General features: G+C 38.8%; 1 long non-coding RNA gene across 1 annotated transcript in view; it reads right to left on the reverse strand.

The window, feature by feature from the left end:
• Window positions 1–19,175, reverse strand: part of LOC126215378 (uncharacterized) — a 95,758-nt gene extending 76,583 nt beyond the window's left edge. The window contains exons 1-2 of the long non-coding RNA XR_007542131.1: window positions 19,057–19,175; window positions 16,957–17,124 (exon numbers count right to left, since the gene is read on the reverse strand). This is a non-coding gene — a long non-coding RNA (uncharacterized LOC126215378). The remainder of the gene's footprint in view (window positions 1–16,956; window positions 17,125–19,056) is intronic.
• Window positions 19,176–22,109: the final 2,934 nt, after the last annotated feature.

Genomic DNA, 22,109 nt, shown 5'->3' on the forward strand with positions numbered 1-22,109 from the left:
ATTTTCCACAGTATCTGTTGTCTCCTTTGGCTATGTACATCGTCCAAGAACTGCAGCAGCCGATAGCCGAACCAGTTCGAGTCATATGCAGTGTCTGCACCACTACCAGATGGTCTGCTGGCAATAATTTTTCTTTTCTCGCGCCTGTACGCAACCACGAGCGATCGTATTTTCTTCTCAACACTTCCCTTGTCCGTGCCAAAAGCTGCTGCAATTTTTGCAAGAGCATCGTGTTTTTTAACGGTATTTTTGTAATCCTTGCTCCGGACGTTCCATAAACAATCCTCCCCCTGGTACATTGCAATTAAATCGACAATTTGTTGCCTTGACCACTCCATTATTCTACAAAAACAAAGCGAAAACGAAAGTAAACAGAACACCGCTAAAAAGTTGACGACACACACACACATACGCTAGCGCCGTGCAGCGGTGACAAGTGGTAGCTAGCCAGAAACATTGTTTCCTTTGATCTGTACCGACACTGCTACGGATAGATGTTTCTGTGTTTCCAAACATGTTTCGAAACATCTTTCCAAATGGTGTCCACATCAAGCTACCGGAAACATGTTTTGAAAACATGTTTCAGTCTCAGTGTGTACGCGGCTTTACATAGCCGCGGGCTTGTTCCGCTGACTAATTCACTAAGTCAGATTGTGAAATTGTCGTGTTAGTCTTCTACATGTGATCGCTGACTATAGGTACTCGTCAGCAATGCTGACAACCCTCTTTTGGCTAATTGCTATTGTATAAAGACCCGTGACTGCTCACTTACTGGCCAGTTCAGTATTAACAGTGAAGTTGCATCCGCCTCATCGGAGCATACTACTCTCTCACTCCGTTGCACGGTAAATATTAACCAAACACTATTACGCACTGCTCTGATATATTTTGTCGTCATTACTACATAGAGTCGCATAGAGATATTCTCACGCCTTCTCTCTCTTCTGAATGCAGGACACTACTACACTTTGTCCTTTCATCAGCCACTTCGGTGGTGTCACTCATAATCTATTGGAGTTGTTGAATAACTACCAGGAGAATATCGACCAGACATTACACCGTGACATGCTGTGCTTTACTGATTGTTTTTACTGGAGCTGTCAGTCTCCCACCCTTTAGTAATCATCTGTCATTGTCATTGTCAGGCATCATGTTTGAACATTTGAACAACTTGCTATATACCCCCAATCAAGCGGTAATACGTGCCGATATACAACTAACCTCCATTAAGGAAGAAGAGCTAGCTTTACAACAACTTCCAGCTTACACACTCTGTGGGATTTAAAACAAGCACTGCTAAACACTCAAGAGCAACTACGAAGCATCTTCGACACTGTGTCCCTAACTCGGGTTAAGAGAGCCTGGTTCAATGCCGGAGGTGCAATACTCAAAACTATCTTTGGTACCCCCGACCATGCTGACGCTAACCGCTGGGACCAAACCCTTCGCCAAGTAACTTTTACTACTAACCAAAATCAGAGCGTACTGGTCCACCAGCAATTAAGCCTCACCCATATTGAAGACAGTTTATTAGCTGCTACAAGGCAAATTCGTGTCATGGCAACTGACCTTGTACACCGGTACGAAACATTCAGGAATGTTATCCAACGGGACCTTGAGTTTTTACATCATACCATAACTAATGTGACCTACACTTTGGAGATAACGAGAGCGCTACAGATCTTACTATACAACACCCATGCCATTCAGTTACATATTAACACCTTCCATACTATTACTCTGCTAGGACTACAGCATAAGCTTAGCCCTACGTTAATGCCTGCAGAAATGTTCCTGCAAACTCTGGCTAATGTTTCGTTTCATCTGGCATCGCCAATGCAAATGCTTTACCCCGTATGGGAATCTTCGCTACCCCATTATTATGCGGCAGCTAAAGTACATCTTGTGCAAACCTCTCAAGGACTGTGTGCACAGATTTCTCTACCCATCACAAGTGCCAACTGTGAGTTTGAATGCTACTGATTACACACCTTTCTGCTTACTTGGGTTGCCCTACGAAAGCAAGTGACTTAGCAAACTAATGATATCTTAGCTATTCGCAAAGATCGCCAAAGACATTCTGTCATGTGGCTGACTGACCTCCATCAGTGCCTTCACACTAATTACTATTACTATACGCGTTCAAACTTACCCATTCATACTGGAACTAAGGACTGAGAGGTGGCCTTGTTTTTAGAGGAAACAAAAAAAAAAAAAAAAAACCTGTCCTCGTTTGTTATCAACCTTGCGTGAGCCTTGGTTTAAACCAGTAGGGGATAGTTTATTATATTTTGTACCTCAAACATCTACAATTGCTTTAATATGCTATGACCACGTTTTCGTGTCTCGGACGTATCGTTTCGCACTTGAAAACAGTGGATTACTGTTCAACATGTCCACCTGTGATTTAATAACACCTACTGTCAAACTGTCAGCACACCTAACACAGCTGAAAAATTTGAGCTTCGGACCCCTATTACTTTATTTACCTGAGGTACCCGTGGTACTACCATCACCCGATAGTGTACCCAGGTTACCCAACGAGTCTGATGCTCGATTACTTCAGTCAATTGACGAATTACTAGCTCACGAAAAGGGCCAAATCGCCCTGGATCGAGCTGTTGCTCACATAGCTACTTGGCGGACACAGAAAGAATTGTATACGGTTACTCTGCCTAGTGCCCTGACTGCTCCAACCATGATTGTCGCAGGAGCCGTTCTCTGGTGCCTGTATAAGAAAGGATATTGTAAACACATTAAGTCAACACAACCAACTGTCCCCGAGGCACAGCCCGAGGATGAATTTCAACAAGAGTAATGTCAGGCATGGTCTACCATAGTCAAATACACTCTTTAACTGAAATAAAGTTTGTATTGTCTAACATTCATTTACTATTATTGTTATCAATGTATCTAATCATGTAAACTATTGGGAAAGATAGCTACTGTTATAGCATTGTTATCAGGGAGTAGTGTAATTATCTTTCGGGGTCTAATATTTTGCGTAAAGATACTAGAGATGACCACTGAATGTAGGAAACCTTAGTTTATTTGCTACTGAAGTCCACCCCTGCAAACTTTACTAATACAATCCCTGGGGGAGTGTTTCAGTACCTGCCTACACAATAAGCCGCTGCCACCATGTCCCTCCTTCCCGCCGTCCCCACCTGAGGGAACGACAGTGTATCCAACGCTGCGCGGCACCCTGTGCTGCCTCGCTCTCTGTCAGTGGCACGTGGGCCACCCCATCACGGCGCCGCATCTGACCCAAAGATTCTCACTCTGTTTATTTTTCAGTGATTGTCTATATTATATGTGGAAGATATACCACCAACAGTTAGAACTTTAACTCTATTGTGTTTAACCAACTGCAATCAGTGTCCCTACACAGAAGCAAATGCCTTTTATGTTACATTATGAACATGTTTTAACTTCCTATTATCTGTATATGAAGCAATTTTTTAGGTTGTTAGTGTCTCAATAAGTCTTTAATTATTATTTTGAAGCTATTGACCATAGAAACTACCTCTCAATTTGAGAATTTCAATGTTTTATCTAATTATTTACTATCTTCATATTCTGTTTATGTTAACTATGTTTGTCAATTGCATACTTTTATTTTGCGGAATTAACTAATTTGTTACAATTACTACCTTCATATTTTAGTTTATATTCTGAAACTGATTCCACTATGTAGCAACGAGTTTAACGTTTGCCAAACAACACAAACAATTACACATTTCTAGAGGCGCCTGTAACCTTCAAAATATCAGTGCTGATTCAGTTCGGCCAGCACCTACACTGCTGCTACACCGAGTCTAGCGTTGCAAGTATATATGATTTAACAGAATCTGTAATACCTCATTCCAATGTTTTTGTAAAACTTAGATTCACCCTACCCCCATTTTTGCAAATATTAGCACACCCGACCAAGGGAGCAAATTGTTTTCTTTTGTCAACGAGCAACAACTAATTTTCACCATAAATCCTTGCTCCCGCAGAAGGGGAAGGAGATGTACAGGTGCTGACAGATTGAGTACGGGAGTCCTTTATTTTCAATAAAAGAAAAGGGGAATTTTTTTTTAAATGCGTGGTATGGATGGCAATGGATCTTCACAAAGCCGTGAACAGGCCCTGGGTTGGCGACACATCAGATTTTTCCAGTACGTGCCACTATCCCACGGCTTGTTCACGTACTCGACGAACAAACAACCTTTCTGCTGACAGGGTGACGCTTAGGGAAGCATCGCTTGCCTAGGCAGAGCTCCTACAGCAGCCAATCAGAAAGTTTCAGGAGATCACGTGTGAGCGCCCACCACGCCGAGCTGCACGGACGAGGCGTGTGGATCGTCTTCTTTTACTGACAGGCCCCCGACGAGATCAGACACATTGGCCGGTTGCCTCCGTGCACTTTTCGAGCCCCGGCTCAATCTGTTTGCGCCTTAGGGCCGCTAAACTCACATAATGTACCCCAGCTAGGTCAATCAGTACATGTTTTCTCAATAAACGGGAGGCAGTTTGCCGACCGCAGTTGAAAAATTAACACTTGTTATTTTTTAGACCCCACTTCCACCTCAGCCACATCCTGACATGCACAACTTTTATGTTCCCTAGATAGCAGAAAAAAATAGGTTACATGCTGAAATAATAGGAAAAATTAAAAACACGGCGAAATCCCGTAACTACAATCGTAATTTTTCATTCAGAACAATGTCTGAATTTATGTTACCTTATCGGAAATGTTCATTAATTATAGCAGGGCGAACTGCTCTTCCAGGTAATGTATCATCACAATACATCTGCTGTCCAGGTAGCACAGGTTTGTTATCTTCAATGTTGGGGCCGTAACTGATTTAAAAGTCAAGAAATTTCTGGAACTTTTGGTGGTTCTTCACTGCTTGTACTCCTCGCAGTATTATGCAAGACAGCCGTACCCACAATTATTGACATTGCTTTCTGTGGATTACATCTTATTCCTACAAATAATACTGGAAATCTTCTCTTCCACATGCCATATTTTCTCTCTACAGTGTTTCTAGTTTTAATATGAGACCTGTTATATCGATGTTCTGCTACATTTTGTGGATTTAAAACTGGAGTTAACAAGTAGGATCTACATGCATAACCACTATCTCCCAAAAAGTGACCTTGTAGTATTTCTCCGTTTTCAAATTGAGCTCTGCGAGTGCAGGTAAGAAATATGGTACTGTCATGCACAGAGCCCGGCCATCGAGCGACAATATCTCTTATTAACAAATTGTGATCACTAATGGTTTGACAGTTACAGGAAAAATATGATTTCCTATTGCAGAAAAGTTCCGCATTATGTTCTCCAAGAGGCTGAATTCTTATATGGGTACAATCCAAGGTACCAAGAACACCAGGCAATTGGTCCAATTGACTAAATCCGTACATCACAGAGCGCACTTCTCTTCTTGTAGGAAATTTTATAAAGTGAGGAGAAATTGATGCTATGATGTTTGATACATCACTGATGATTCATTGTGGTGTTGTACTACGTATATTACTATTGTCCCCAATAAGAATGTTGAATGCACCTGTTGCATATGGCCTTAAAAGTAATCAAGTCTGTTCATCGGCGAAATAGGATTATTTCGATCAGTAGGAAATTCTAACCTATCATTAATTTGGTTTAATAACCACCACACTGTTTCTTTCAACAGACGAAATCTCTCTTCAAACTTCCTGTCACCATAGTCTTCAAAAGGGTTTATCCTTTCCTCAATCACTCCAACATGGTTTCAGCCACAATTTAAATGGTCAAGGTATAACAATTCTTCCTCAGTGCCATTCATAACATAACACCATCTTAACAGTGTATGCTTCTAAAACCGCAGTTACGTCAAGAAAGCCAGGAAAGAGCCACGGTTAAATATACCCGTGGTCAGTTCCCTCTAATTTAGATCGATGTTGGTGCACCAGAATTTTGCGTTGTACGGGATTACATATTGATTTAACTGCGGTTAACTGTTAATCAAGATTGGCGCACTTGCTCATTAGTGATCAAAAAGAAAAAAAAAAAAAATAATAACAACCGAGACATATACGTTCTGGACAACTGGGTGAACCTAGTATCATCAGCAAATCTGAAGTCTATTGTAACTAAAATGAGAGATGAAGATTGTTGATACTGATGCCCTGAACAATGTTTTCCCCAAAAAGGTAAAAGGCATCAGAAAAATGCAAATTCTTAAATTTAAGAAGAGTGCTCCAGGTATCCTTCACCTTCAAGGATACCTGGAGTCATACAATCAACTTAGCCTGAAACAAAATGCAAAGCTCCCAACTCTACAACCAATAACAACAAAGCCTACACTAAAACCACAAAAAGTAAAAGACCTGACTGAGCTGCTCAAGTCTGTACCATCCACCCATCATCCCTTTTATTTGGAGTTAAAAAACGTATCTGCTCAGCCTCAAGCCCAAGCAGTAAGTCAGCGTGATGAAGAGGCAGAATTAAGTGACAGAGATGAAGAAGGCGAAGCTCTGGGTGTTTATGGAACTGGCGAGGAAGAATGAAAATGAAAATTTGTACTTTGTTCCACCTTTTAGATTGTATGTTTTTTGATTGATCTTTATTTTTTTGTAATACCGATTTTTATGTCTTAAGAATTAATAGAATTTGTGTTGCAACACAAGCCAAAGAATCCAGTATACACTGTGGATGAGATAGCAAAAAAATATGGGCATAAAGGTCTCAGATAGCATCCCTACCAATGCCACTTGACCACAACAGGACTGATCTGGGCTCAGGTTAAACATAATATTGCTGCAGAAAATAAAAAAATTACATTGACCAAAGTGGAATGGCTTTAGGAGAAGGCAGCTGAAAAAGTGACACTACAAGACTAGTAAAAATTAGTGGATGATGTGAAGGGAGTGATACAGGAACCCTGAAACAGTGAAGGTGTGTTACAATAGTGCACAGAAGGTTTGCTAAAATCTATCATTATGAGCAACGGCATCAATAGTTCCACTGACTGACTCTGAATTAAATGGCGTTTTCCTACTGCCTGATTAGTATGTAGTATATAGTGTACTTTATGACTGTTTTGCTTATATTAAAGCTTGTGTTTGTGACTATTTTGATCAATTTCTCTTTCAGTCTAAGACTAAGGAATACTGTTCAGCCACCTCCTATCATCTCCATGTGGTAAGCTAGACTGTATTTTATATGTATTTTCTTTGGTTTGGACACCAAGACATTATTGCATGTGCACAACAGTTTTTGAGATATGCAATGATAAGAAGGAAACTTCCTGGATTCAAATTTTCTCCTGTTTCAATAATCAACATTAACTAAACTAAAACTAAACTCCATCCTAACAGGCCGCACAAGACTGACCGACCACCGTGTCATGCTCAGTCTGTTTGCATCACTGGATATAGATATGGGGGAGGGGGGGTGGAAGGGGGGGGGGCATGTGGTCAACACAACTGCTCTCCCAGCCATTGTCAGTTTTCATGACTGGAGCTCTTACCTCTCAACCAAGTAACTCCTAATTTACCTCACAACGGCTGACCGCACATCGCTTGTCAACAGCGCTCGGCACATGGGATGGTCACCCACCCAAGTACGTTAACACAGACTCTAATTAAAATTGGGGAAAGCTTTTTGATGTGCTTAGAAATACCACTTGGAGTGACACTGTATGTAAATTACATTTTTACATAATTTTTGTAGGCTACAGAGACTAAATTTCATACTTGGTACAAGTTAAATACAGGTACAATTGCATAAAAACACATTTTCTGGAGAATATATACAGGGTGTTTCACATTTCACATTTTGCACTTCTACAGGTTGTAGGGAGGACTTAGTATATCAAGTTCTACCAATGTTTGGAAACTGTTCATTTACATACTGCAAGGAAAACAATAACTACTCAATAGTACACTACAGGCTTTTTATGCAGTTCGCCTGTTATGGTAGGCTACCCACATTCATGAATGGTACAATGACCGATGTCATGGGGTATCCTCTGTTTTTGTCTGCCTTGTTTTCATGTATCAGCTGACATTATGGTGACTACTGCCACAGTAACAGGATTCCTGAGTACATGTTCACAGACTACATTGATATGTTGTTAATTTGTAATGACACCCCTGCAGTAAGGGAAGAGAAGCTCAACATCTGTACCATGAGTACTTTCCAAATCGTATGACTCCATCTCATTCCGTATTTGCCAGAGTAGAACAACAGCTGCAGGGAAAGTGAGAAATTCAAAAGCGATACAGTAAACTGTGGTCTTCCAACAAGGAAACATACTGTTGTATTGGAAGAGGAAGTGCTTGATCAACTTGAAGGGAACCCATCAACAAGTACTCTTGTCATGCACGTGACTTGCATGTGTCTCATTTGTCTGTCTGGTGTATTCTGAATGACCAGCAGCTCCAGCCTTATCACACTCAGAAGGTACACACAATAGTCCCAGTGGATTTTGTGCCACACGCTGTGGCAAAACATCACTGTATCATTTGAGATACACACAGGTGGGCGAGTGTTCCAGGACTTACCCCAGTTCACTGATAATAGCGTCAAGTCATCACAACGTGCCCCTGCGTAGCATATAAACTATTGTGCCATAATCCGATGATGAAATTAAAAATTAAAGTAACTTTTCCAAACTTCGTCAATATATGCTTCAGTATATTAATGTTAAAACTGTTAAATCTCAGAATGATCAGAAAAATATGTTTTGCCAAACACACTGTTTTGAGAAAAAAATAAATGGTGCTAAATAATGCAGCTAGAAAACTAAAAATTGTTCAGAACGTGCATACATATGTTGCTATCAACTTTTACAAGCTTCAACTTCAGAGGAGCAATATTTTAGCCAAAATTGGTATATTTATGAAAAACTGAAGGCGCTAAACATTAGACTGAGAAAGATGAAAATTCGTATGTAGCCTCTGTTTGATATAAAAACATTAACTGCGTCACTCCATTAAGCTACCTTAAATAATTTTCAAGTAATTTACTAGAAACTAAATTTGGGGCAGAAACGTCCTTATTCACAATAGATTCAGTACCATTTGTATTTATGGTAGAAACTTCTAATTACAGCACTCAATTACATTCATTAAATTATACATCTGAGCCAAGTTTCAAGACATTGATGTAAATAACATTCCATAAAAGAACTCCTGAAATAGTTTCTAAACCTCTAAAGAGGTCATGTTCTACTGTCAGTTCCATCCTAAAAATTCTAGCCGGCAAACATTATATGCAGTCGAGCTGAAACTTTTTCAGTAGCTAAAGCCAATTTAACTTACTTAATGTAAAAATTATGAAGACTGTAAATTGATACCCAACAGAGTTACTAAACAATATGTGTCTGAGATAGTGGTCATTTACCTGTGCCTACAGCATTTGATGTTCTGTTCGGCGATCCGCTGCACCCTTATATAAATACTGCTTGAGAGGCACTAAGGAGACACTTTGTAACGAGCTATCAATCTGTCCGTGTCAGTAAATGCCAGCATACGGTCTGCCTCTGATGACATCAGGGCTATGCACCTACCAAAACATGTCTTTGGTAAAAGTAGGAAGTGGACTCATGAGGACTGAACACTGTTCTGGATCACTTATATTTCACAGAAGTAACTGTGTGCTGCATGTAATGTTGACAAAGCCACATCTTGAGATAATTTTCCACTTTTGTGGTGAGCAATTAATTTGGATGATTGTGGTCAGCAATTAATTTGGATGATTAGAAGTCAGGGAACTTACCATAGAGGTCACCTCTCAACAGCTAATAGTGCTGTTTATGATAGCGACATTATCATTATTGTAAGGAATATTATTATGTTTGTGCATGTGAACTTTTATTGAATATATTAATCAGTTAGAACTAAAAACTTTCATTTATAGTCCCACTAAATGATTAGCTAGTATGAACATTTTCTTTCGGTGAGCACAACAATACTGTGGACTTTCAGAGTGGAAATTAGGGTCAAAATGTGCTCCACTGCTTTCTGGCTGATCGCAGAAGCAGTTTTCAGGCTCTTGTAAAAATGGCGAAGGGAAATACTATTTAATCTGCTGTCCAACAGTGTCAATCTGTACTTGGTTCCTGCACCGTTGTGTGGATCTTTCTAAGTCTCCAAGGTGAATTTTGTTCACAGACAAACCACATTTTGACAGGAAAGGTGCTTTGAACACTTAAAATAGCCACATTTGAGATCAAGACAACTTCAAAGCCATGTGTACACGAAGATTTCAGCATACTTCTGGCATCAGTGTCTAGGCAGGTATCTGTGATGGGACATGTGACTGGGCCATACGTCTATTCTCCCCATCTTATGGGTGCCAGGTGCTTGACATCATTGCAACAAGCGTTGGTGCATGCTTCAACGAAGTCAAGGGTATGCCGACGGTAGTGTAGCTACAAGCAGGGCCACCCAAGTCGGACAGACCTTGACAGAGGAGCCAGACGAGGTGTGTCCCACAACACAGAGCAGGGAGGGCTCTACAGGCATAGAGAATCCAGCTTTCCTAGCGGAGTAAAACCTTACAAGAAAATCAGGCACGTTGGAAGACCTCGAAGTGGCAGCCCCACCATTCAACTATACCTGTGCAGCCCCCATAAGGCAGCCAGGCAAAATAAAAAGTTACTGGCAAGCTACACGGGGAAAGCCAGACAGAAAACCATACGATGAACTGGAAAAGGAAAAAGGTTAAAGATTTTGGTATAGCGGAACATGTAAACTTAATAACATGGAACGTCAGAGGGATATCGACAACTACATAAGGAAGGAGAACTACATAAAATATTAGAAGAGAGGAGCTGTGATATAGCATTTATCACGGAAACTAAAAAAGAAATTGAAAGGAACTAAAGATATAAAAAATTATACTAAATGATATACAGTGGAACAGAACAAAGCAAAAGGGCACAATCTGGGGTTGCCATAGTAATATATAAAAAATGGACAAACAGATTGATAAGCTATGCATGGATAAACGAGCGGCTATGCAGCATAAGATGTAAGATTTCTAGAGGGTGCCTAACCTGTATAGCAGTGTATGCCCCAGAGGAAGGGAGAATAAAGGAACGCAAGATATTCTATGAAGATCTACAGAAGTCGCTAGATAGGATAAACAAGAACGACTATATAATAATTGGCAGAAACTACAATGCAAGAATAGTAAGGGAAAGAGTAGATAATATAGTTGGCTATCCTGGAGAGCTTTAATGTATGATTAAATGACGATGGCGTCCTCTTGGGTAAAATATTTCAGAGGTTAAATAGTCCCCCATTTGGATCTCCGGGCGGGGACTACTCAAGAGGACATCATCAGGAGAAAGAAAACTGGGGTTCTACGTATCGGAGTGTGGAATGTCAGATCCCTTAAAAGAGCAGGTAGGTTAGAAAATTTAAAAAGGGAAATGGATAGGTTAAAGTTAGATATAGTGGGAATTAGTGAAGTTCGGTGGCAGGAGGAACAAGACTTTTGGTCAGGTGATTACAGGGCTATAAATACAAAATCAATTAGGGGTAATGCAGGAGTAGGTTTAATAATGAATTAAAAAATAGGAGTGCGGGTTAGCTACTACAAACAGCATAGTGAACGCATTATTGTGGCCAAGATAGACACAAAGCCCATGCCTACTACAGTAGTACAAGTTTATATGCCAACTAGCTCTGCAGATGATGAAGAAATTGATGAAATGTATGACGAGATAAAAGAAATTATTCAGGTAGTGAAGGGAGACGAAAATTTAATAGTCATGGGTGACTGGAATTCGTCAGTAGGAAAAGGGAGAGAAGGAAACATAGTAGGTGAATATGGATTGGGGGGAAGAAATGAAAGAGGAAGCCGTCTTGTAGAATTTTGCACAGAGCATAACCTAATCATAGCTAACACTTGGTTCAAGAATCATAAAAGAAGGTTGTATACCTGGAAGAATCCTGGAGATACTAAAAGGTATCAGATAGATTATATAATGGTGAGACAGAGATTTAGGAACCAGGTTTTAAATTGTAAGACATTTCCAGGGGCAGATGTGGATTCTGACCACAATCTATTGGTTATGATCTGCAGATTGAAACTGAAGAAACTGCAAAAAGGTGGGAATTTAAGGATATGGGACCTGGATAAACTGAAAGAACGAGAGGTTGTAGAGAGTTTCAGGGAGAGCATAAGGGAACAACTGACAGGAATGGGGAAAGAAATACAGTAGAAGAAGAATGGGTAGCTTTGAGGAATGAAACAGTGAAGGCAGCAGAGGATCAAGTAAGTAAAAAAATGAGGGCTAGTAGATATCCTTGGGTAACAGAAGAGATACTGAATTTAATTGATGAAAGGAGAAAATACAAAAATGCAGTAAGTGAAGTAGACAAAAAGGAATACAAATGTCTCAAAAATCAGATTGACAGGAAGTGCAAAATGACTAAGCGGGGATGGCTAGAGGACAAATGTAAGGATGTAGAGGCTTATCTCACAAGGGGTAATATAGATACTGCCTACAGGAAAATTAAAGACACCTTTGGGGAAAAGAGAACCACTTGCACGAATATCAAGACCTCAGATGGAAACCCAGTTCTAAGCAAAGAAGGGAAAGCAGAAAGGTGGAAGGAGTATATAGAGGGTCTATACAGGGCGATGTTCTCGAGGACAATATTATGGAAATGGAAGAGGAGGTAGATGAAGATGAAATGGGAGATATTACACTGCGTGAACAGTTTGACAGAGCACTGAAAGACCTAAGTTGAAACAAGGTCCCGGGAGTAGTCAACATTCCATTAGAACTACTGACAGCCTTGGGAGAGCCAGTCCTGAAAAACTCTACCATCTGGTGAGCAAGGTGTATGAGACAGGCGAAATTCCCTCAGACTTCAAGGAAAATATAATAATTCCAATTCCAAAGGAGCAGGTGTTGACAGATGTGGAAATTACTGAACTATCAGTTTAATAAGTCATAGCTGCAAAATACTAACGCGATTTCTTTACGAATGGAAAAACTGGTAGAAACTGACCTCAGGGAAGATCAGTTCAGATTCCGTAGAAATATTGGAACACATGAGGCAATACTGACCCTACGACTCATCTTAGAAGAAAGATTAAGGAAAGGCAAACCTACGTTTCTAGCATTTGTAGACTTAAAGAAAGCTTTTGATAATGATGACTGGAACACTCTCTTTCAATTTCTGAAGGTGGCAGGGGTAAAATACAGGGAGCGAAAAGGTATTTACAATTTGTACAGAAACCGGATGCCAGTTAAAAGAGTTGAGGGGCATTTCAGGGAAGCAGTGGTTGGAAAGGGAGTGAGACAGGGTTGTACCCTCTCCCCGTTGTTATTCAATCTGTATATTGAGCAAGCAGTAAAGGAAACAAAAGCAAAATTCGGAGTAGGTATTAAAATCCATGGAGAAGAAATAAAAACTTTGAGGTTCGCCAATGACATTGTAATTCTGTCAGAGACAGCAAAGGACTTGGAAGAGCGGCTGAACAGAAGGGGCACTGTCTTGAAAGGAGGATATAAGAAGAAGGGATCAGTTGGTAGGACATGTTCTGAGGCATCAAGGGATCACCAATTTAGTGCTGGAGGGCAGCGTGGAGGGTAAAAATCATAGAGGGAGACCAAGAGATGAATACACTAAGCAGATTCAGAAGGATGTAGGCTGCAGTAGGTACTGGGAGATGAAGAAGCTTGCACAGGATAGAGTATCATGGAGAGCTGCATCAAACCTGTCTCTGGACTGAAGACCACAACAACAACAACATGCTGGAGAGACTCCAGTCAACAGCAATTGAACCATGTTAATTTGCAACTTTCAACATCTTCAGAATATTAAACTCTTGCTTTAAACATAAAGACAGACACAAATACAAATGGTCTGCCAGAGGATTTACAACCATAATTGAATACTTCGTAGTAAACCAAAAAACAGCTGTTCTGTTTCAGGATGTGCGTGTTTATAGAGGGTACGACATTAGCACAGACCACTTCTTGCCACATGCAAAAGTTGCCCAAACATGTAAAAATCACCAGGACAACCAAGGGAGGTATATAAAATCTACTTACTAGAACAGGAGTGGATCAAGAACATTTATCAATGACACTTAGACACAAAATGGGCATGGTTCCAGAATCAGAGACTATTGAAAATGAGTGGGAACAGATTAAGAACACACTACGATCTACAGCCAGTGAAGCTTTAGGTAAAATGAAACACAGGAAGAAGAAAAAAGGCCACATGATTTGGACAAAAGAAATTGATGAAGCTGTTGAAATAAAGAGAAAACCATATAAAAAATATCTACAACACCCCACTCAGGGGTATAATGAAGTATACAAGAAGCAGACAGCAGAAGTGAAAAAACTAAGCAGGAAGCTCCATCAAGACTGTTGGGGTAACTTCATTGCCAGGATCAAAAATGATGTCCATGGGAGACAAACACTTGCATATAAAATACGTGATAAGGATGTGGTAGATATCAATGTAATAAAGAACAAAGACTGGCTGAATTATTATGAGGAAATGTGGACTGATCAAATGAACACAGAAAATGATGAAGATCTTGAAACAGATCCAGATAATCTCGAATTTCAAGAATCAGAACATGTTCTCACATATACAAAGAATTGAAAGGCAGTAAGAAGTTATGGCATTAACAGCGAACTAATACAATATTCTTTAGTAGCATTTAAAAAAAAGTTTCTCAGACTTTTGTATCTTTACTGGATAACAAAAGGAAATACCAAAAGAATGGAAGATCTCACTTATAAAATCGATATTTAAAAAAGGAGACAGATCAAAACCCAGAAATTAATGAGGCATATCACTATTAATTGCAGCATGTTAAGATCTATGCTAGAATAATAACCGAGAGACAAACCCATAATGGAGTGCCTGCTGTCAGAAGAACAAAATGGATTCAGAAAGGGGAGAAGCCGTACAGACAACATATTTATGCCACAGAAAATTATAGAAAAACATAAGGAATTCAATACAAAAACACACATCCTTTTCGTCGATTATGTAAAGCTTTCTAATTTTGTGTGTGTGTTTGAGTTTGTTTGTGTGTCTATCAACATACCAAAGCTTTCGTTTGGTAAGTTACATCAGCTTTGTTTTTAGATATATTTTTAATAAAGTAAATAGACAACTATTGTGGGAAATTTTAATAACAAAAGGTATACCAATACATGTTGTACAGGTAGTTCGAAAGATCTATGCTAATACAAGAATCCAAAGAATTGGGAATAATGAAAAAACAACAAAGGTTATTAATTTAGGAGTTCCACAAAGTTGTAACCTCTCTCCACTGCTTTTTAGTATATACACTGATGACATTATACAGCAATGGAGAATGAAACTGAAGAGCTATGCATATAACTTCAACCAGAAAGATTGCATTATGACTCTGTTATTTGCAGATGACCAGGTGTTAATTTCGAATAGTGAAGATGGACAGCAGAGATCTGCCTATGGACTGTACCAAACATGCTAGATATATAATATGTCAATGTCAATACAAAAAACAAAAGCCATGGCTTTCTGTGGAAAAAAAAAACAGTAACAACAAAAGTATTATAGACAACAAGATTACAGTGCAAGTAGATAGATTCAAATTTCTAGGAACCATGTTGTCGTACAGGGGAGACCTAGAAAAAAAAAGACAAAATTGAGAAATTTAACTACTTAAATGTAAAGTAAGAACCGAAACATATCTAAAATTTTATAAAGTTATGTCAATACCAATATTACTATATGAAAGTGGATCTTGGGTAATGAAAAAGAAAGATAAAATAAGATTCCAAGCCAATGAAACGAAATTCCTCAGGACAAAGCAGGACACACCAAGCTAGACTACAAAAGAAATACAGATATCATGAAGGAATGAGATATCTCCGATATAAACAGTAAGGCTGACGAATACCGACCAAAATGGATATCCCACCTGTCAGGAATGGACAAATCAAGATGAATACTACATTTTTGGTGATATACTCCACAAGGTAAAAGATGCATTGGAAGACCTGCAAAATGATGGAAGGACCAGGTGTAGATAGAACAGGCTGAAATAATTTTTTCTTGAGGGACCACTTATGTGACCCTTGTGCATTTGGAGGAAGATAAGGTTGCACAGATCATGGCTGCAGCATGTTGAACAGAGTTTATGCAAAGTTACTTTGCAATACACTGTGTGCACCGAACTTGGTAGTCGTCATATTTAACAGATGTTTCAATATCACACTATGAAATCTTTTTCCTTGTACCACACAAACAAACTGTTTCCGGACATGGGTTCTTATGTAAAACCTGATCTGCTAAGTCCCCTTTGCAACTTCTAGAAGTGTGTAACATGAATTGTTAAACACCCAGATAGGAAACACAATGCATGAAAATTTTAAAAGATTGGTCACCTAGTGTGATATTTCAGCAATCGATGAAAAAAAAAGTTTTGTGTGTGTGTGTGTGTGTGTATGACAAAGGCTTTAATGGCCAAAAACTATAATTGAATTGTGTGACTCTTTCTTGTTGTGCCTATCGCGACTGACCGTGTCCACTATATGGTGAGTAGCAACTTTCCTTCTCTAATGTTATTAATACAATTAAGTAATTGATTCCTATACTTCACAGAAACACATCATTAGATTGAAACAATGGAAAATCCAGGATGGAATGAAAAAATATTATGAGAAGGAAAGTTGCTACACATAATACAGCGGAGATGCTGAGTCGCAGATAGGCACAACAAAAAGACTGTCACAAATACAGCTTCCAGCTAGTAAGGCCTTCATCAAAAATATGACAAACAGAAATGAATTACCAACAGCACCACACAGTGAAAGTTCTGCCAACACCATAAGTGCACTTTAACCTAGGTTTTCAATTATGTTGTACATTCTGTCACTACTAACAAGATTATAATGGATGAACTTGATGCTTGTGTTCACAAGTCTGAGTTTGGTACAATACCCGAGGTACTCTCTAGCTGCTTGCTGAACAGAAGAGTAACACTCTTCTGTCCTGCTGATGCCTGTCTCTCATATGAGGGGGATCTTAAGCAAGCGCAGGTCAGGTTTCAGAGCTGCAAACTGCTAGCTTGTCAACTGATGGCAGGAGAAGCTGTAGTGTTGAAACCATCTGCAACAAATTAATCATGCCGTACACAGTTAATATAAGCGCAATATGAAGGTAATGTTAATATTCATACATTTACATTCAACACACAACTAATGGTAGTGGTTGTTAGTAGGTTGTAGTGGTAGTGGTGGTGATGGTTGTGGTGGTAGTAGTAGTAGTAGTAGTAGTAGTAGCATCTGTAGATCTCCTACAACAATATTGGACACGTCTTAGTATTACAATTTAAGAACAAAACATAAAGTGAAATAATCCACACAGACTTTCATGGACCTGAAAGGTCAAGAATCATAAGGATGGAGCAAGGACATCATAATATGCTTCCACAATCATACCCTTCCCAGTGATGCATTTAGCAAGAAGAAAGCAATTGCTGTTAACACCAATACACATCCTCATTTCAGTGTGCATTTAGTAAGAAAAAAGCAATTCCTCCTACAACAATACACATTATCATTTTTGTTTAGTAGTTCTGCAATATGCAACAACATACTTCAGGCAACACCAATAATATTTTACTTGACACAGGTATTCTACAAAAGAGACGAAAGGCCAACCCATGTTATATGTCACTATATCACAATTTGAGGAAGTGCCCATTATACTTTAAAGTATTGACTAAATTATATATCCTGCAATATCTCTTACTTCTGGTTTAGAAAGATGAGTCAGACCTGCTCCCTGTATCTATGGCGTGAAAATGTCAGTAGAGAAGATATTTAGTACATTTTATGTGGTATTAATTATTGAGTAGTCTGAGTTGAACAACACTACTTAATATAGTCTGAAATGCTTTCAAATGCATTGTGTCACTCATGCATCGGTTTCAAAAAAAATATGCATTCCCTATTATTATAGTATGTTGAGGTCATTTATAAACAAGTTTCGCTGAAATGAAATTAAAAAGATGCAGGATTGTGTTGAGTGAGCTCCAGTGAGGGGAGTCGTTATTGGGAATACTGTTAATAATACTAGTCACATGGAAACTTATAAATTTATCAATCCAGCGTTAAATATGTTTAAACCACTCTATGAAGATGTTTAAGAAACAAATGACTCGTCCACATTCTTTGGCTTTGTATTTCTGGGTGCTCCAACGAAACAGTATGTAGCAGATTCTGTGAACAATGAACGTGACATAGGCCACACTACCTAATTTTAAAGAAGAGGAAACGAAGAGGATCCACTTCGTAACATCTGTTATCTCGCACCCCACCATACGAAGGTGAACTTTTATTCACATAACTCGTTTTTGCATTCACAACGTTGCAGACTGTGTGATACTGTACACAAACAATATTTCTTCAAAAACATTATATCACTCATTTCAACGTGCTAGCCACACATTTCAAATGGAAATGTTAGGACTTGCAGCTAAACGACATACAATATTTATGGTCTACGAATAACAAGTACATAAACAAATAAAAAGTCCTACAGCAACGAAATACAAGTGTATTGCAACACGAATTTTATACTAAACAGCCATTTGTCACTTACGCTTTTTTTATTTTATTAATCTTTCCACACCTAGTTCAGACGACCTGAATTGCAATGAATATCTGAATTACCATGTTTTGCATTCAGTAACGAAACAGGTAATTAAAACATAATAGAGCACACTATATGAAAACAACTGTAGATCTTGAGACAAGAGATATTAGAATGCAGACACGTGAAGCAAATAATCAAAATTTGAAAATTACGCGCTATTCCCACGTGATACTTAAAACAAAGTGATACTAAAATTATTTGATGCGGTGCTGCGAACTCTCTCTCTCTCTCTCTATATATATATATATATATATATATATATATATATATATATATAAAGCTGTGTTTAGAAAAATACCTTAACTACCAAAAAACAAGAATTCTACCGCATGTTATTCCTGGATAGTAACATATTTACAGATCCGTCCACACGCAAACTACCTATCTATACGAATGTCTCAGCACCTCACATTTGCACAAACACTTTCTTTTGTTTGTAAATATTTATTTGTATGTATACATCACGGGAGGAACTGTGGCTGCGCTCCTTTCAAAGATATATTTTGGCTGCAGCACCTGCATGAGACCATATTAGATTTCGTCAAGCTCGCATTTTGCGTTTTTTATATTATAGCCAACTTGTAATATAGATCTTGTAAATAAATGCTGTTCTAAAATAGCAGCACATTGAGGATCTCTCGAAAAGGTACAATTTATTGACGCTGAATGTCAAATAATGAGTTATTCAGCGTTTAAGGGTTTCAGTAGCTGAGATCGCCAGGAAGATGGCGCGCGTACTGAAATGGGATAGGATAAACTAAACTTGTAAGTGTGGAATTTTTGGTTCGTGTTCTGCCATTCGCAAAAATGTTAATATTCATCTTCACATTTCTGACAGCTTCTGTGACTTGTCGTTGGCAATCATTTACAAAATAAGCATGAAATACGGAAGTGAGAGTGAATATTTAAAACACGTTAATTATCTGGTAAAAACGAAATATCACTCATCATCAGAATAAAAAAAAACATAAACAAGACTGATATATGTAAGAAGGAATTAAAAAGTGACTTAGTCCCACTGTCAGCCACCTATAACGTATAAAAAAATTTATGAACTAGTTATTTTTGGAGACGACCTTTTCAAAGAAGATCATCTTCAAATTAAGCACATATGTGAACGAAATATATTCTAATAATGGTTCAGGCATATTTCTGCTGGTGTTCTTTCTAGTTGTTTCAGTTACTTTCAAGAGGACAGGAAGAAGTTTACTTTCTTGGCAGTGAACTGAAATTTTTTGCGCATATGAGAACATTCTTCACACATCCAGTACATCTATTTAACAATGGGGGAGCTTATCCTTAAGTATTTTTTATAATCCATAACAGTACATAAATGATTAATATGTAGTTGACAGGTTCTCACTTTCAAAGAAAGAAAATACAGCAATACTTGAAATTTTTGCTCATATTAGAACATACTTCACACAACCAGCACACTTATTTACCGTTTGGGGAGCTTCTTATGTGCTATTCGTACTACATACTGCTAACAAGGGAACCTCCCCATCGCACCCCCCTCAGATTTAGTTATAAGTTGGCACAGTGGATAGGCCTTGAAAGACTGAACACAAATCAATCGAGAAAACAGGAAGAAGTTGTGTGGAACTATAAAAAAAAATAAACAAAATATACAAACTGAGTAGTCCATTTGCAAGATATGCAACATGAAGGAGAAGCTGGGCCTGGGAGCGCTGTGGTCTCGCGGTTAGCGTGAGCAGCTGCGTAATGAGAGGTCCTTGGTTCAAGTCTTCTCACGAGTGAAAAATTTTAATTTTTTTATTTTCAGACAATTATTATCTGTCCCTCCGTCCGTCCGATGCGAGGTAACTGCGCCGTAGAATGGGGACGCTACACGTAAACAAACATCGAAACACGCGACGTCAGTCGACTACAGCGCACGGAAGAGAGAGTATTCCTGCTAACGAGGTTCCCTGGCTGGCAGTTGACTATTCGCTACTTTGGACGAGAGTGCATTAAATACGTGAGATGTATTTCGTGGGCAATATGTTTTCGGTTCCCATTGGAGAGGCACGTCCTTTCGTCTACTAATCGCACGGTTTTGCGGTGCGGTCGCAAAACACAGACACTAAACTTATTACAGTGAACAGAGACGTCAATGAACGAACAGAACGGACAGATCATAACTTTGCAAAAATAAAGAAAGAAAATTTTTCACTCGAAGGAAGACTTGAACCAAGGACCTCTCGTACCGCAGCTGCTCACGCTAACCACGGGACCACGGCGCTCCTGAGCCCACCTTCTCCTTCATGTTGCATATATTGCAAATGGACTACTCAGTTTGTATATTTTGTTTATTTTTTTGGTAGTTCCACACAACTTCTTCCTGTTTTCTCGATTGATCTGTGTTCAGTTTATCAAGGCCCATCCACTGTGCCAACTTATAACTAAATCTGAGGGGGGTGCGATGGGGAGGTTCCCTTGTAAGTACATAATGAGTATGAAGTGGGCAGAAGGTTACTTTCAAAGAAAAAAAAAGACAGCAACAGATCCCTGATTTGTAATTAATGAACCAGCAGAAAGTCAGCGTATAAAGACTTTCTGCTTTAATTCTTCTGATAGATTGGCAGCCGCAGTCATGACGTTAACACAGTCTAATATATACAGTCGCGACACTTACTGCTGTGAAAGTTGTTACCATTTGACAGTTCAAGTGACACTAGCGCCCCTAGCGGCCATAAAGCTCGCCTTCCTCTGACGGCAGATGCGACGTAAAAGTAATGTTCGTTTTTAATTCTTTTTGTACGTAATTTACAAAATAGTTAATATATTTTTGCGTCGCAAGTATTAGGAGAACAGCGAGAGACATAAATGACCATGAAATATAAGTAAACAGAGCACGAACTATTGAATGAAGTGACATAAGCTGCAACATATTCTTGAAGAAATAATTAAGAAGTATCCTACAATCGCACTTATTCCACTGAAAGTAAGAGAGTACACACTGTATATCCCACATATAAAGTATATAGATGATCTACCTTGTGTAAAAATGAAGCGACACATCACTTTTCATTACTTTCTGCTTTGCAGGAAGCCTGCTTCCAAAAACACAATTTCCGTCTTATTCTTTGTAGTATCAGGTTATCTCAATAAAAAGTATGACTGTTTTAAAACTTTATTATATCCCATTGATACATTTAACGAAAATAAAATTAAATGAATGAGTCAGTCCTAACACTTTAGCAACCCAAATGAGCCAGCTTCATCACTTTTTTATTTTTTCTCTTGCTCCTACAGACTAAGTCTTGATTCCTGAATTTAATAGTGTAAAAGAGCCTCACTTTCACAAACAGTCTGATTAACAGCAGCTTGGTTTCAGCACAGCACCCAAGTGGAAAATTGGGGATGTCCATCAACATGTTCACAAAGAAAGCACCTCAATTACTTATGTCATCAAAAGTAGAAGTCATCTT

Source organism: Schistocerca nitens, chromosome 12 (assembly GCF_023898315.1).
Source record: "Schistocerca nitens isolate TAMUIC-IGC-003100 chromosome 12, iqSchNite1.1, whole genome shotgun sequence".
Taxonomy (NCBI): Eukaryota; Metazoa; Arthropoda; class Insecta; order Orthoptera; family Acrididae; genus Schistocerca; species Schistocerca nitens.